The 15608-nt window shown below is 38.9% G+C and overlaps 2 long non-coding RNA genes across 2 annotated transcripts in view; one reads left to right on the top strand and one right to left on the bottom strand.

Annotated features, from left to right (window-relative positions):
• Positions 1-15608, top strand: part of LOC140707986 (uncharacterized) — a 479255-nt gene that overhangs the window by 132638 nt on the left and 331009 nt on the right. The window lies entirely within an intron of this gene.
• LOC144583540 (uncharacterized) overlaps positions 4600-15608 on the bottom strand; it is a 28398-nt gene continuing 17389 nt past the window's right edge. The window contains exon 2 of the long non-coding RNA XR_013537363.1: positions 4600-14317. This is a non-coding gene — a long non-coding RNA (uncharacterized LOC144583540). The remainder of the gene's footprint in view (positions 14318-15608) is intronic.

Here is a 15608-nt window from a genome sequence, read left to right as displayed (position 1 = left end):
ATCCCAAGCTGGAATTAAGATTGAAGGAAGAAATGTCAACAACCTCCGATATGCAGATGATACCACTCTGATGGCGGAAAGTGAGGAGGAACTAAAGAACCTTGTAATGAGGGTGAAAGACGAGAGTGCAAAAAACGGTCTGAAACTCAACATCAAAAAAACTAAGATCATGGCCACTGGTCCCATCACCTCCTGGGAAATAGAAGGGGAAGATATGGAGGCAGTGACAGATTTTACTTTCTTGGGCTTCATGATCGCTGCAGATGGAGACAGCAGCCCCGAAACTAAAAGACGCCTGCTTCTTGGGAGGAAAGCAATGACAAACCTTGACAGCATCTTAAAAGGCAAGAGACATCACCTTGCCAACAAAAGTCCGAATAGTCAAAGCTATGGTTTTTCCTGTAGTGTTGTATGGAAGTGAGAGCTGGAGCATAAAGAAAGCTGACCGCCGAAGAATTGATGCCTTTGAATTGTGGTGCTGGAGGAGACTCTTGAGAGTTCCCTGGACTGCAAAGAGAACAAACCTATCAATTCTAAAGGAAATCAACCCCGAGTGCTCATTGGAAGGACAGATCCTGAAGCTGAGGCTCCAGTACTTTGGCCATCTCATGAGAAGAGAAGACTCCTTGGAAAAGACTTTGATGTTGGGAAAGTGTGAAGGCAAGAGGAGAAGGGGACGACCGAGGATGAGATGGTTGGACAGTGTCATCGAAGCAACCAACATGAATTTGACACAACTCCGGGAGGCGGTGGAAGATAGGAGGGCCTGGCGTGCTCTGGTCCATGGGGTCACGAAGAGTCGGACATGACTAAACGACTGAACAAACAATGTCCATCCTAGTCTCAAGTGCAATGCAGGTACCTTTTGTGATTCTCAAGCAGAGGGGTGGGTTCAGTGAAATAATACTTGGGTATGGTTCAGAAAGTGTTAAGGATGTTTCAGGTTTCCTATTGAAACAAATAGAATTTGAAATACTTCACTTGGCTCTATTATCATCTCATGTCATTTGCTCATGAGATTTAAAAACAGAGACGAAGAGCAACCACAAAAAGCCAATTGAAAAGTCATTGAATCAAAGATGGAAAGTCCAAGAAGCAAAGTTAAGGTATACCCTAGAAAAACTCCCAACCCAAGCCCAAGGGTTGGGTTTGAGTTGCTGGAGCTCCGTTGCAGGCATGAAGCCACCTGGAGGAGAAACAGTTCTCTAAGAAGGAGAACCCCTGTTCTCCAAGCGGCCTCTTTTTTGAGAAGTCTTTCCCTGCTGCCAAGCTCTTTGCTCTGGAACTTCTAGCTGGGCTTGTGCCTTTATCTGGACATTTTAGAGGACTAGGAGGCTGTCCAACCTCCTTCTTTGACTCAGGTACTGTACAGCATAACCTTTTCCTGGGGGTTCAGAATCCTGGTTCCATGAAAGCTTAGGGTCTGCAGGATCTGGCAGTTCCTCCCCACATCAAACTCAGGGGATTCTGATTCATTCTTGCTGGAGGACTTATCCAATGGAACTGTAACATGTATTTTGCAATAAAACGGTGCTGACTTTTTATTTTGTTTTTAACTTTAGCATTCAATCTCACCAAGATCAGTACTCTTCTATCTGAACTAAGAGAACAGCACTGGATTTCTGATAAACATGTAGCTCCCTTCTCTTTGCTTCTGTTCGCTTGTATTTCACCTCTCTTTTCTGCATATTTAGAATTGCTTTGCAAAAACAGTTCCTGTACCATCAATATTGTTACATCATCATTTGGAGTCTCTCCACATCACCTAACCATTGTTCTCAACTTGTTATTTTTGCTTGAAACTTTCTGCACTAACTGTATTTCTTCTCTTGCGAGGTTGATACTGCTGACTAGAATTGAAATGGCATGCAATGATAGGGAAAGATCTACAGTGAAATAATAGGAATAAAAGGTGTTGTCTGGGTCACCCCAGTGTGAAACACCTAGTGTTCAACTACCTTAAAAGGATAAAAAAAAAACCCTTAAATTTCGTAGTGGCTAGAGTTAGAGTTGGGTACAGGGAGACTGGGATTAAATCTTCTTGTGCTCGGTGGACCTGTGGTCTTGCTCATGCATGAAGTGACCTTGACACAGTATCTCAGGGTACAATATGTGCTGCCCAAAGCATTTGGGATGAAATGTGATAAAAGGAACAAACATTCCAACATGTCCCTGAAACTAAAATATAGGTCTGAATTCCTTTTTAAAATGCTAGAATACAAAGACACATAAAGCACAACACTGCATTTTTAGACACATCATATTTTACATTCTCTTAGCTTCTGGACTCACATCTTGAGTTAATTTCTCTCTTTATGGAAGAATGCTATGCTTATTCAGACCTACCACAGAATAGAAAAATAAATTTTAGAGTACTGCATATCTAATTTACATCCTGATGGTTGACTGAAAAAAAAACCTGTAATATACCATTAGAGTTTTACAGTTTTTGTTAGGTAGAGTAAATTAATTAAAACAATTAGGTCCTTCTATGATACATATAAAGTTATTTCTTTTACTTTAAAGTCAGAGTTAGCTGTTGTGGATGTTTATATCTATGTTAGGCATTCTAGCTCAGGACCTTTTAAGCCAATGAAGAGGTGAGGGGAAAATAACTGACTATATAGATCTTCAAGCTCCTCAATCGTACTTTCAAATACCATTGGAGCATATATGCTAGCCAGACATGCATTGATGTTTAGCTGTTACATCATTATGGCTTTCTTCAAAGGATCCTTAGAATTTCACCTTGGTTAAGTGCTTAGAAATCCTGCTAAATGAAGTCTGCTCTTCTGCTCCCAGTGATAATTCACAAGCTTCATTCAGATTGGAAAGGGGAAAAAAGTTTGTTAACTCAATCTATTTGCAAAGGCTTTCACAGCCGGGATCTAATGGTTGTTGTGGTTTTTTCAGGCTCTTTGGCCATGTTCTGAAGGTTGTTTTTCCTAAGGTTTCGCCAGTCTCTGTGGCTGGCATCTTCAGAGGACCTTCAGAACACGGCCAAGGAACCTGAAAAACCCACAACAACCATTATGTTAACTCAGTTGGCCGGTAGTGTTTATTTGCTCTTAGGACAATTTTTCATGTTACAGTTATTGACATTTATGTAGATGCCTTTTAAAATGATCCCCTATTGTGGTTGTAATCTCAAAGCAACCCCATTCAAGGTGCATCACCTTGTTGATCAGGCATTATTTTCAATCAATCTGCAGACTTCACTTGACTGCCCTGGAAATATTGAGATATAGAGAGGAGCAATCTCCCAATCCACATGATGAGGGACTACACTGCCCATTTCAATGCCTCATAAATAACTGTTACAGACAGTTGAGTACTCAGTTAAGTACTGCCAGGAATTTCCACACAAATCATATCCCATTTCGCTCAGCTCAAATTGAGATGCCTGTCGTTAAGGTCTGTTGATTTCTAATTTCTAAATTGGAAGCAGGCCTTATAATGAAGATACTCTAGGACTCCAAGCCACTAGGGAGAGATGATGGATGAATCTTCTTTCCTGAAACCTTAGGAATAAATTGGTTTAGGGGAATGAATGTCTTGCCATAGGCAAGGAGTGTTTTTGGATCCAGGGCAATGATATGTCAGTGAAGAAATAAAGGTTGTAAAACTTGATTGAAAAAAATAGGAAATGAGAGAAGCCATTGTAAAATAAGTATGTAATAGAAAGCAATAGTCAAAAAAAGGATAAAAGACTAACTCTAGTGCAAAAGAACAGAGTGACACAGACATACAATCTGAAACATCATCTGCCACTGGGAGCCCCTGGAAATAGAGACAGGGTTGTTCTGATCATCCAAATACCCATGCCTCCTGTGGCGTCAACTGCCAGGTGGACTGCACAGCATCAGCCAGGTATGGCCTGTGCTGAGGCTCAACAATGCCCCCAAATCTTGTTCCTTTTATTACTTCAAGGCAGCTAGTAGCACCCTGCCCCCCAGGTCCACAAACATTTAAAAAGTAACTTACTATCTGGGATATAGATTAGGACATCCCTCACTAATTGGCAAAATATATGTGTCCCCAAAGGACTTTCCTAATGAGCAAACTGATAACACATAGAATTCCCAGGTACAGGTGTCTGATCTTACTGACCTTGTTTAGCATAGTTGTACTGTATAAGCAAATGCATTTCTGCAGTGATAACAATGTAACTTCATGATAAGCACTTGTCTTCCCAGACTGTTACTTGATAAGCACATATTCCTCCTATACAGTTACAGTGGTGCCTCGCATAACGAGTGCCCCGTTTAACGACGAATCCGCATAGCAAAAGCGATCGCATTGCAATGTTTTTAATGGGTAAACATCGCATTGCGATGATCAGTAAGCGTTTCACTTACTGAGTTTCACATTGCGATGTTTCCCCAACAGCTGATCGGCGGTTCCAAAATGGCAGCCGGAAGAAAAAATGGCCACCCGCAGCGTTTTCGCGCTGTTTCCTCGCTTACCGAGGGGGCGAAAATGGCGGCCGTATGGAGGATTTCCGCATAGCGGTAAGTTTATCCCCCATAGGAACGCATTGAAGGGGTTTCAATGTGTTCCTATGGGGTTTTTTGCCCCGTATAGCGACGATTCCAGATAGTGACAATTTATGCGGAACGGATTATCGTCGCTATGCGGGGCACCACTGTACTTGTCACATCAAAGAAAGGATACATAAAAAGAAACAAAGAGCTAATTTCTACTCAGGCTAAGAAAGACTCCTAAAATCTTATACTAAAAGTAAACACTGCAATTGTCTCAGTGAAAGACCAAGTATGGGAAGAAATCAAGCCTAGTAAACAAGGCAGTGTACTTCAGTCTCAGCATTTATCTGACACAGTCCTAAACTTGTCATACAGATTTTTTTAAAGAAGTAGAAAGGTAGTCCACAGGAGAAACTGCAGGTGTCCACTTAATAGAGATTATCTTGCTGTAACAACATATTGCACCCTAATGAACACTTGTGGTCACTTCTTCTACTGCCAATATAGGTAATGGCACACACACCAGAAAATGAAAGGAAGTGAAGTGAATGGAATCAGTACAAAATGAACAACTCGTGTTGTCTGAACAAAAAGAAATGAATGTCCATGGAAATGCACTGGCCTTCCATACATTTTTTTCATGTTGTTGTTGTTTAGTCCAACTTTTCGTGACCCCATGGACCAGAGTTGGGTCAAATTCATGTTGGTCGCTTCAGTGACACCGTCCAACCATCTCATTCTCTGTCGTCCCCTTCTCCTCTTGCCTTCACACTTTCCTAACATCAGGGTCTTTTCCAGGGAGTCTTCTCTTCTCATGAGATGGCCAAAGTACTGGAGCCTCAGCTTCAGGATCTGTCCTTCCAGTGAGCACTCAGGGTTGATTTCCTTCAGAATGGATAGGTTTGTTCTCCTTGCAGTCCAGTGGGCTCTCAAGAGTCTCCTCCAGCACCACAATTCAAAAGCATCAATTCTTTGGTGGTCAGCCTTCTTTATGGTCCAGCTCTCACTTCCATACATCACTACTGGCAAAACCATAGTTTTGACTATGCGGACCTCTGTCAGTAAGGTGATGTCTCTGCTTTTAAAGATACTGTCTAGGTTTGTCATCGCCTTCCTCCCAAGAAGCAGGTGTCTTTTAATTTCGTGGCTGCTGTCACCATTTGCAGTGATCAGGGAGCCCAAGAAAGTAAACTCTGTCAGTGCCTCCATATCTTCCCTTTCTATTCGCCAGGAGGTGATGGGACCAGTGGCCATGATCTTGGTTTTTGATGTTGAGTTTAAGACCGTTTTTTGCACTCTCCTTTTTCACACTTATTAAGAGGTTCTTTAATTCCTCCTTACTTTCTGCCATCAGAGTGGTATCATCTGCATATCTGAGGTTGCTGATATTTCTTTCGGCAATCTTCATTCTGTCTTGGGACTCCTCCAGTCTGGCCTTTCGCATGATGTATTCTGCATATAAGTTAAGTAAGCCAGGTGACAGTATGCAGCCTTGTCGTACTCCTTTCCCAATTTTGAACCAATCAATTGTTCCATATCCAGTTCTAACTGTTACTTCCTGTCCCACGTATAGATTTCTCAGGAGATAGATAAGGTGGCCAGGCACTCCCATTTCTTTAAGGGCTTGCCATAGTTTGCTGTGGTCCACACAGTCAAAGGCTTTTGCGCAGTCAATGAAGTAGAAGTAGATGTTTTTCTGGAACTCTCTGGCTTTCTCCATAATCCAGCACATGTTAGCAATTTGATCTCTAGTTCCTCTGCCCCTTCGAAATTCAGCTTATACTTCTGGGAGTTCTTGGTCCACATACTGCTGAAGCCTACCTTGTAGGATTTTCTGATATAATTCCTCTGTGTATTCTTGCCACCTCTTCTTGATGTTTTCTGCTTCCGTTAGGTCCCTACCATTTTTGTCCTTTATTATGTCCATCTTTGCACAAAATGTTCCTTTAATATCTCTGATTTTCCTGAACAGATCTCTGGTTATTCCTTTTCTATTATTTTCCTCTATTTCTTTGTACTGTTCATTTAAGAAGGCCCTCTTGTCTCTCCTTGCTATTCTTTGGAAGTCTGCATTCAGTTTTCTGTAACTTTCCCTATTTCTCTTGCATTTTGTTTTCCTTCTCTTCTCTGCCATTTGTAAGGCCTCATTGGAGAGCCACTTTGCTTTCTTGCATTTCCTTTTCTTTGGGATGGACTTTGTTGCTGTCTCCTGTAGAATGTTACGAGCCTCTGTCCAAAGTTCTTCACACACTCTGTCCACCAAATCTAATTCCTTAAATTTGTTCTTCACTTCCACTGTGTATTCATAAGGGTGGGAAATACATTGATTTCAAGCATGCCAACTTTGATGCAAAAAGCAGCATATATTGTACTGAAGCCACATGTTGAGGATGTGTGTTTTGATCTACAGAAACTCACACCGAAACCAGTCCTGTTTTTTGCTACTCTTACTCTTCCCTACTCCCATTCCCCCCTTTAATTTTGTCAGCATCCTGAGACAGACTAATACACTAACTGCTTGAATATAGCAGTACAATTTGAGCAAAAAGCAGACATGCAGTCTGTATTTAAACTACAGTGGGGTCTTGACTTGAGAACTTAATCCGTATTGGAAGGCGGTTCTCAAGTCAAAAAGTTCTCAAGTCAAATCTGCATTTCCCATAGGAATGCATTGAAAACCATTTAATCCGTATCTGCTCTTTTCCGTCCATAGAAACTAATGGGAAGCTGCTATTCTGCCTTCGACCACTAGAGGGGGATATTTTGTTTCTTTTTTTCTTAGGTCAAGAAAGGTTCAGGGAAGGCAGGGAAAATACAGTCCAGGCAGTACCAGGCAGTCCGAAGACTGTCTCCCAATCCACTCTCTAAACGCTGGGAGGAGTGAGGAAGCAGACAGGCACCCTTTTCACTGGCCAACAGTTAATTGAAAGTTCACATTTTGCACTTTCCCTGCCTCCCACGTGGGTTTTTTTCAGTTCTTAACTCAAATCTAAGTACTTAAGTCAAGTCAATATTTTCCTATGAGAGTGGTTCTTAAATCAAAATGTTCTTAACTCAAGCCATTCTTAAGTCAAGACCCCACTGTACTTAACACTCTCCTTAAGTTTTAAATCATACGTAAGAAGAAGAATCCTTCCTTACTGGGAAATTCACTGGATTCCATCTCCTCCCAAAGGGAAATAAGGTCAAAACCAGAGCAGAAGCCATTTTTTATTTTTTTATGGAAGTTTTTAGGAAGGCCTCCAAGCAACAAAAACTGTTAGGTATGACTTAAGAGAGTTAAGTGGAGCTGAAAGGGAGGGTAGGAGGGTGGAATCTTTTCTCCCACTGATTAGTTAACCAGCATCTTGGGTGTAGTCTAATCTTCCTTTTGTATCACTTGAAATAGATTTTATTACATGGGAAATATCTTCATCTTCCTCACTGACACAGAACTAGAATTCCCCTGCACCAGTAGGCAGCACCCAGCATGTGTGCACAGAGCCACAAGAAAGGGAGAAAGCCCAAGAAAAACAAAGCAATTGAAGGAAGGGAACCAAGATGTATTTTTCCCAGCAAGCTCCTTTCAGAGTGAAAATTTGTTTTTAAAGAATAGTGAATAAGCTGTTAATCTCATAATGTACATCACATGACTTTGTAGGGGGAAAACAGTGTAAATCCTGTCCTTAGACATAGCTAAGGTTTCCAACATGATTTTTTTTAAAAAATTCTGCTACCTAGATAGTGGAGCCTGAGATATATGCTGGCTGGAGCTAAGAGCAAAGCTTCTGACAATTACCTGTGCTTGGGTTAGTGGAAGGTGAAGGAGCCATGCAGGGAAATGGCTACAGAAGAAATGCCTATATTCTTGTACTATTGCTCTTCTGCTTTACCTGTTCCACCTCTTCCACCTCAATGGAACTTGTGAAGGTAGCACCTCTCCCTCCAGTTTTCCTCACAGCAATAAGAGAAATGTTCTACTCACATTGACCTCAGTAATCTATCTCAATGCATGTCTTTTGGGCTATGACATAGTTGGCTACAGATGTTCTCAGTTTTGGTTTCAGTGCACGGGGAATGGTTATATTGGTAATCATTATGAAGGAGGCCCTCAGTCCTATGTCTCTTAAACAAAGAAGAGCAAGAACTGCACAGATTTTGGAAAAGAAACTTCAAGTTTCATGTTCCAATTTTGGGATGAGGCATCTGCATTCTCAGACCATGACATGCCATTGCATTTATGTAATTAAGTTTCCATAGCCTCATTTTATACTCTGCTTTCCAATCACACCATTTAGTGGAATGTGGGAGTTATGTTCTATTCATTTTGTATGCACCCTTAATGGCTTTTTAGCACACTGTGGCTGAAATCCTAATGCTTAGCATGGTAAGTTACAACTACGGTAGACCCACTGAATCCTCCATTCTACACTAAGCAACAGGATTTCAACCACTGTCTATACATACTATTACACATTTTTTCTTTAATATAATTGAATAATGCATTTATTTATTTATTTATTTATTTATTTATTTATTTACTTACTTACTTACTTACTTACTTACTTACTTACTTACTTACTTACTTACTTACTTACTTACTTACTTACTTACTTACTTACAATCTTCATTTCTTCATGAGAAAGAATCCAGCTTAAACACTGTTGGCCTGGATTTTTAAAGAAATAGCTCCATAAGATAAAATAGTGGAACTTTGTTGCCTGGTGGGGACAAGGCAAATAAGAAATATACAGTGAGTCCTGAACTCTGCTAAAGTCAACAGGAAAATAAATACCTCTAGGCCAATCATTATCTCTCCATGTTGTCATAAACATTCAAAGCAAATTGGAAATGCCTGTATGAAATTCTTGTATCCTATTGATCTCTAGCATAGATATAATGATGTAGATTGCAGTGGAAAGTTGTGGCTGGTTAACAAGTTGCTGGTTGTGTCTTTTGTTGCATGCAATCATGTGCCCTGGTGTGTGATGGGTGAAACAGGTGTAGCTTTATTGATTAGGGGCAATTTGTGATAGTGATTTATGCCATTGCATCAATGGTGCCATCGCTAACCAGTAATATTCCAGCTAAAGAGTTGAAGAAGACACTGTTGCTTCTTTTGTTGATTTATACCTTTATTTACCATGGACCATGTGCAAATGTAACACAGGTGGTAATAATAATAATAATAATAGTAATAATAGTAATAATAGTAATAGTAATAATAATAATAATAATAATAATAATAATAATAATAATAATAATAATAATAATAATAATAATAATAATAATAATAATAATAATAATAATAATAATAATAACAACTACTACTACTACTACTACTACTACTACTACTACTACTACTACTACACACCAGACATAGTAGTAATAGGATGAAGAAATGTCTGAATCATTGACATTGCAATTCCAGGGAATGGCAGAGTTGAAAATAAAGAATTGGAAAAACTAACGAAGTACAGAGACCTCACAATAAAAACATCTCACCTCTGGAAGAAACACACTTCAGTGGTTCCAAAGCATTGGGGCTTTGGAAACAATATCAAGAAATTTCACATAGTACTATAAGCAGTTGCCAATCTCAGAAATCACACCATAAGAGCGACAAAAAATGGCAATATTAGGAACAGCATACATACTGCACTGATATTTAACAGATACTTAAGATTTTGGTTAAAACTTTTATCTGCTATATTAAACCAGACAGTATTTTTATAATTTGATTGACTGTTCCTGGTTTTTTTAAATAATAATAATAACAACAACGACACTTTGAAAGAATTCAAAAAGATTTATGTCCATTATTTATTAGTTAATAGTTTCAGAATTTATTTATTGATTTTTCTTTTTGTAACACAAAGTGACTTATGGTCAGATTAAAAACATGGTTTAAAATATTGTAGCTATCTACACTAGATTAAGCACGTCTGGAGAGAACAAAATCCCTGCTGCCTTCTTCATATGGTCCTGACCGCTGAGAGGAAGCACCCAGAGCAGGCAGGGCAGGGAAGCTGGGGTGCTGCTTCTGAATAGGTGCCCTCCAGAGAAGGCAGGACTGGGAACCACCGAACAACTCTTTGTGTAAAGGATGAACCATCATGAACTGCTGAACCAGCAATTCGTGCCCACCTCTAGTTCTTACACATTAAGGTGCTATATAACTGAGTACACTAATGAATGACGTGGGCTTTCAAAATTCATTTGCAACAATAAACAATGTTTGTTCTCCATTGTCACATGACATTTATTCAGTTCTTGCTGATTTTCATGGTAAATATTTACAGAGATTGAGCACCTAAAGTACAGGGAAGCATTTACCCATGCACAGTTCAATGTGTTACCTCAACCTTCCCTGGCTGGGAGATCTGGAATAGAGTCTATTACAGATACCATGGCCAAACAAATAGCAATGAAGGTTCAAACCTTTAAAAAGATATAATTAAAATGAATAACTTTTGTTTTACAGATTTTACTCTTGTAGTTTAATTCCCCTCACCCTTGTCATATCTAATTGGTTTGAATTTTCAGTTTAAAATCTGTTGACTGACTTAATCTATGAATTTCAGTTCAGAAACCATTTACATATGCTGCTTATTTATTCCATCTAATCCTTACAAAACCATTGAGATTATCCTATTGTAGACTGAAAGGGCATGAACTTGAGAGATAGTTAATGGACTATGTTCAGACAACGGAGTTCTTGCTTCATTGCTTTTTCCTTTTTGCTTTTTCCTTTGGTCATTGCATGCCACTAAGCTCTCTACAGTAACATAATAGCCAGTGGAGTTCACTGGTCAAAAAGCTGATCCACCAGTCAATCATTGATGTTCTTTCAAGGCCAGTCAATATACTCTGTTTATTTTTCTCCTGAACCTGAGTCAACCACTCTGGCAATGGGTCAAACTGTCTAATTTGTGTGCAAATTTAATAGGATACTGATGAATGAGATTTGAGAGCTGCAAATGAATAGGACATCTCATTCACCACATCCAGGAAGCATTTACCACATGCAAGAGAAGTTATGGTCATAGTAGGCACTGGCCCACATCCAGGTTGAATTACAAGTTAATTGATTTAATAAAAGAAATTTCATGAACAACAGGCAATTTCTTTGTTCACCTAATGAAGGACATTGGACCTGACCATGGTCCCATTTGCCCCTAATTTTTCTGTTTTCCTTCATGTTTTTTAACTGAAGAAAATCCCAGCACAAGAAGTGCTGGGAAACTATGGATGGATGAGAAAGGGCAAAGAATCTTGGTAATCTACATGTTTTCTCAAAGGTTTGGGAAAGAGCTCTCGATCTAGTGTACTGAAATAGCACATTGTGATATATTTTGGAAATATTGGGATTTGTGTTTACATATTTCAGTTTCCCAAATCCAGTTAGCATAATGTGCATATTATGCAAATTAAATAGTTCAGTTTGCATAACATGGAAATATGCATAATATGCTAATTAATGAAACTTAATATTTTATTTATTTGATTTTTATACTGCCCACCTGTCTACTAAGGCCACTCTGGGCAGTTTACAAATTCCACAACATTATAAACAACAATACAAAAATCAATTGAGTGTCAAGTTAAAAATAAAAAATACGAGAACCAGTAAAATAATTAAAGCAATAAAAAGCATGGGGAAAATTAAAATAAAAAAGCATGGTGGAGGGGTTGAAGATGTAATTGTTAAAAGCACTGCTGTATTAAGATATTCCAAAGTCCAGGAAGGCCTGTCTGAACAACCATGTTTTAGTCATCTCTTGAAAGTTCCCAGTAAAGGGGCCAGGTGAATTTCTGGTGAGAGACTATTCCAGAGTTGTGGAGCAACTGCTGAGCAGACTAATATTTCAGAAGTCAAGAGTGATGAGATTCCCTGGGCTTCGTTGCATATGAAAATAGGTTAATGTAAAATGGTTGTAGTAGGATGTTATCAAAAAGAGAGGCTTTATTTTGTTTAAAATTAAACTTAGGCTAGATCTCTGTGTCTGAGTCTTTTTCAGACACACCGTAAGCACTGCATCTGTTTTTCTATACCCAAGGTCAGGAAAATCATAAGGGAAAATGTATTACTTCTTGAGGATTTCCCCATGAAGGCAGAATTCTTATTCAGAATTTTGCAGCTGAGGAAGTTAAAACAAAGTAAACTCCAGCTTGAAGTGTAAGATGGTGAAGTCGCATAAGAACTCCACCCCATGATTTGTTGAATGTTCAGTGTTAAGCTAGTATGGGGTACTTTTAGTCAATGTTTCACTGTTTTTTATAAAAATGGCTATAATTTTACAAGTATTGGTCTCATGATATATTACTCCACAGTCTTATGATGTGGCCAGCCAAAAGGAAATCTAAATAAATAAAGTTAGAATAAAACAAATAAAATGTTTAGCTCACTTGCTTCTAAACTCAACCTCACTTTAATGTAATCCAAAGAAATCTAGGATCAAGCACACTGTCCATTAATTCTACCAGAATCTGGCATGAGGGCATATATTTTGGATGTCCTTTCAGGCTAATATTTTCTTGCCAGAATACACATCCTGCAAACATCCCAGGTGGAAAATAAAGCCTTTCACTTGTTTGAAAACTATAATTTCTTCCCTGCTTTCTTTTAAATTTTTATCACTCCACTTCAAAGATGTTATTAATATTCCAGCTACATATAAGTAAGCATTAATAGTGTCATTTGTGCCCATAAATCAATAAAGTGTAAACATCAAACAACCATATGAATGAGTGTATGCAGCTGATTCACTTGATTAGCTAGTTTAATTTTATTTTCTAGCACTAGCAACATACCTATTGTTCGCTCACTGCCTGTCATTTCAATGGATGATATTTGTGGAAGTGAACCTTCTATATTGTACACCCCTCTAAGAGTGTACCTCTGTATTTGACTATAGGATCCTTGTCTGTGTGGACTATGCCACCCAAGTGCCAAGAGAGGAGGGTTTTGCTTACCCACACTACTTTGTGCCCCGAATACAGTCCTTTATTTTTCCCCAGGGCTATGACTGGCAATTATTCACTCATGCAGGAGAAAGTAAACATGTATATTAAGCAATATGGTGGCTAAATTCCCTCCCTTTTGTGAACATAGCCATTGAGAATCAAGCTTGCTTTGTCCTTAGTTTTGAATCTTAGTAATTCTGGAGTGTGATGGGATGTGAGGAAATGGTTTTAACAGAAGCCATATTTGTGCAATTGTTATAAGAGAGTAACAAGAATGTGTCAGCCACCTCCATGCCCCAATACCATCATTGTTCTGGCTGTTACAAAATTAGGGGCTGTTCATATACCGTGGATAGATATGTGTATGGCTCCCTCTGCAAGGACAAGAATCCAACACAATCAGGGCTGCTATGTACAGTCTATATCCGTACATACAGAATATATAATATCAAGCTCCATTTAGACTGGTGCCAAGGGCATGTTCATCTAGTGTGTGGGGCCAACTCAGCCATCAACATTTGGCAGCTGGTTTAGGCTCTTTGCTAGCCTCTCTTCTAAATGCCCAAAGGAAACTAATAATAGAGGTGATAAAAGTGTTATAGTTTTGATGTGATTGTTTTTTTTTTAAATTGATAATATGTATTTTCATAGTGAGCATAGATTAAATCAAAGGAAGAGCAAGCAATAGTTCTTCAGAAGCTCAGATTTTAATTCAGGCTAAAAAAAATGTGAATCTCCATTTCCTGTCTTCATCCCAGTCATCCACTCATCTCCAATTTTCCTTGGTCCTCTTATGACAAAATTACATTTTTACATTAGTTTGTTGGTAATCTTCCACTTGAATTTCTAGAATTCTTGCTTGTGCCAGAACCAACACATGGTACTCCCTATAAGGAAAAAGTGATGACAGAGAGGGAAGGAGCCAGTTGATAACAATGGATAAATAATTACTGAGCATGGCTAATCGATCAAATTCTGCATTGCTGTAGAAAAGTAGTTAGTTCTCAGACTCTGGCAGAGTTGCGTTTAAAGTGCTGTACATTCTGTGAACATGAGAAAGTTGTCTGAAAAAGTGCAGTCTTTTGATTCAACAGTCTTCCTGTCTCCATTTTCAAAGAAACCATGTTCGTCTTGTTTTTGTCTGATATTCCACTTATGGTGTGACTCTCAGTTATTCTGAAAGATCTTAGAAACGTTAAAGGTGTTGCAAAAAATAAAAGTTAGAAAAGGGTGTTGTTCTGATTCTCCCTGTATACCTTCAGGTCACATCAGTAAAATGTTTTAGTTCTTTGAAATTTTGCCAATCCATTCTACCCTCTGGACTTAAAGATTGTTAAAAGAAAGGCCAGCTGCTTTTAGAATTCCTGATGAGTGAATTTCTCTCCTTTCTATTTTGCTTTTTTTTAAAAAAATTGATGACAAATCAACTGAAGATCCAACAGCTTTTTACTTCAAGCAAATAAGAATCTTAGTTTGATTCACTTGACACCCGAGGTTCAAGGTGAAATGAACTTGTTCTCCTCCTCCAGGCCTGTATAAGCTGCAGATGAAGAGGAAAATTGTTCCTAGGGTCAATGATACCTTAGACTAAGGATTACAGAATCCTTCCATCATCATCATCATCATCATCATCATCATCATCATCATCATCATCATCATCATCATCATCATTATTATTATTATTATTATTATTATTATTATTATTATTATTATTATTATTATTATTATTATTATTAAAGTAGCAACACGTAGATTGCCAGGGTCTGGACTGAATCAAATCACTGCAGTTCAATGCAAATGTATGAAGCTGGCAAACTGTTGTACATATTTTGTTTGGTAAATAACCTCTGCTCACTCATAAATGGGCTGCAGTCCAACACATACTTCCTAGGAAAATTAGTCACACTGGACTCTGTGAGAGTTACTCAGAGTAGACATGTGGGATTGCACTGATAGACTTTTCGGCAAACTCAAAGGGGCAAGGGGGGGAAATGCCTCCCTGTGGGTTTTGACCTACAAAGACTCACACTTCTCAGCAGTGGCCCCTCACCTTTGGAACAGTCTCCCTTCAGAGGTCTGTCTGGCTCCCTCACTGGGTGTTTTTAAGAGCCAACTTAAGACCTTGCTCTTTAGGCAGGTTTTCCCTCCTGTGATCACTTGATTTTTTTTCTTTTCCCC

This window comes from Pogona vitticeps, chromosome 6 (genome assembly GCF_051106095.1).
Source record: "Pogona vitticeps strain Pit_001003342236 chromosome 6, PviZW2.1, whole genome shotgun sequence".
In the NCBI taxonomy this organism is placed as follows: Eukaryota; Metazoa; Chordata; class Lepidosauria; order Squamata; family Agamidae; genus Pogona; species Pogona vitticeps.
The sequence above is the reverse complement of the archived record's forward strand: the minus strand, read 5'-3'. Positions and strand labels throughout refer to the sequence as shown.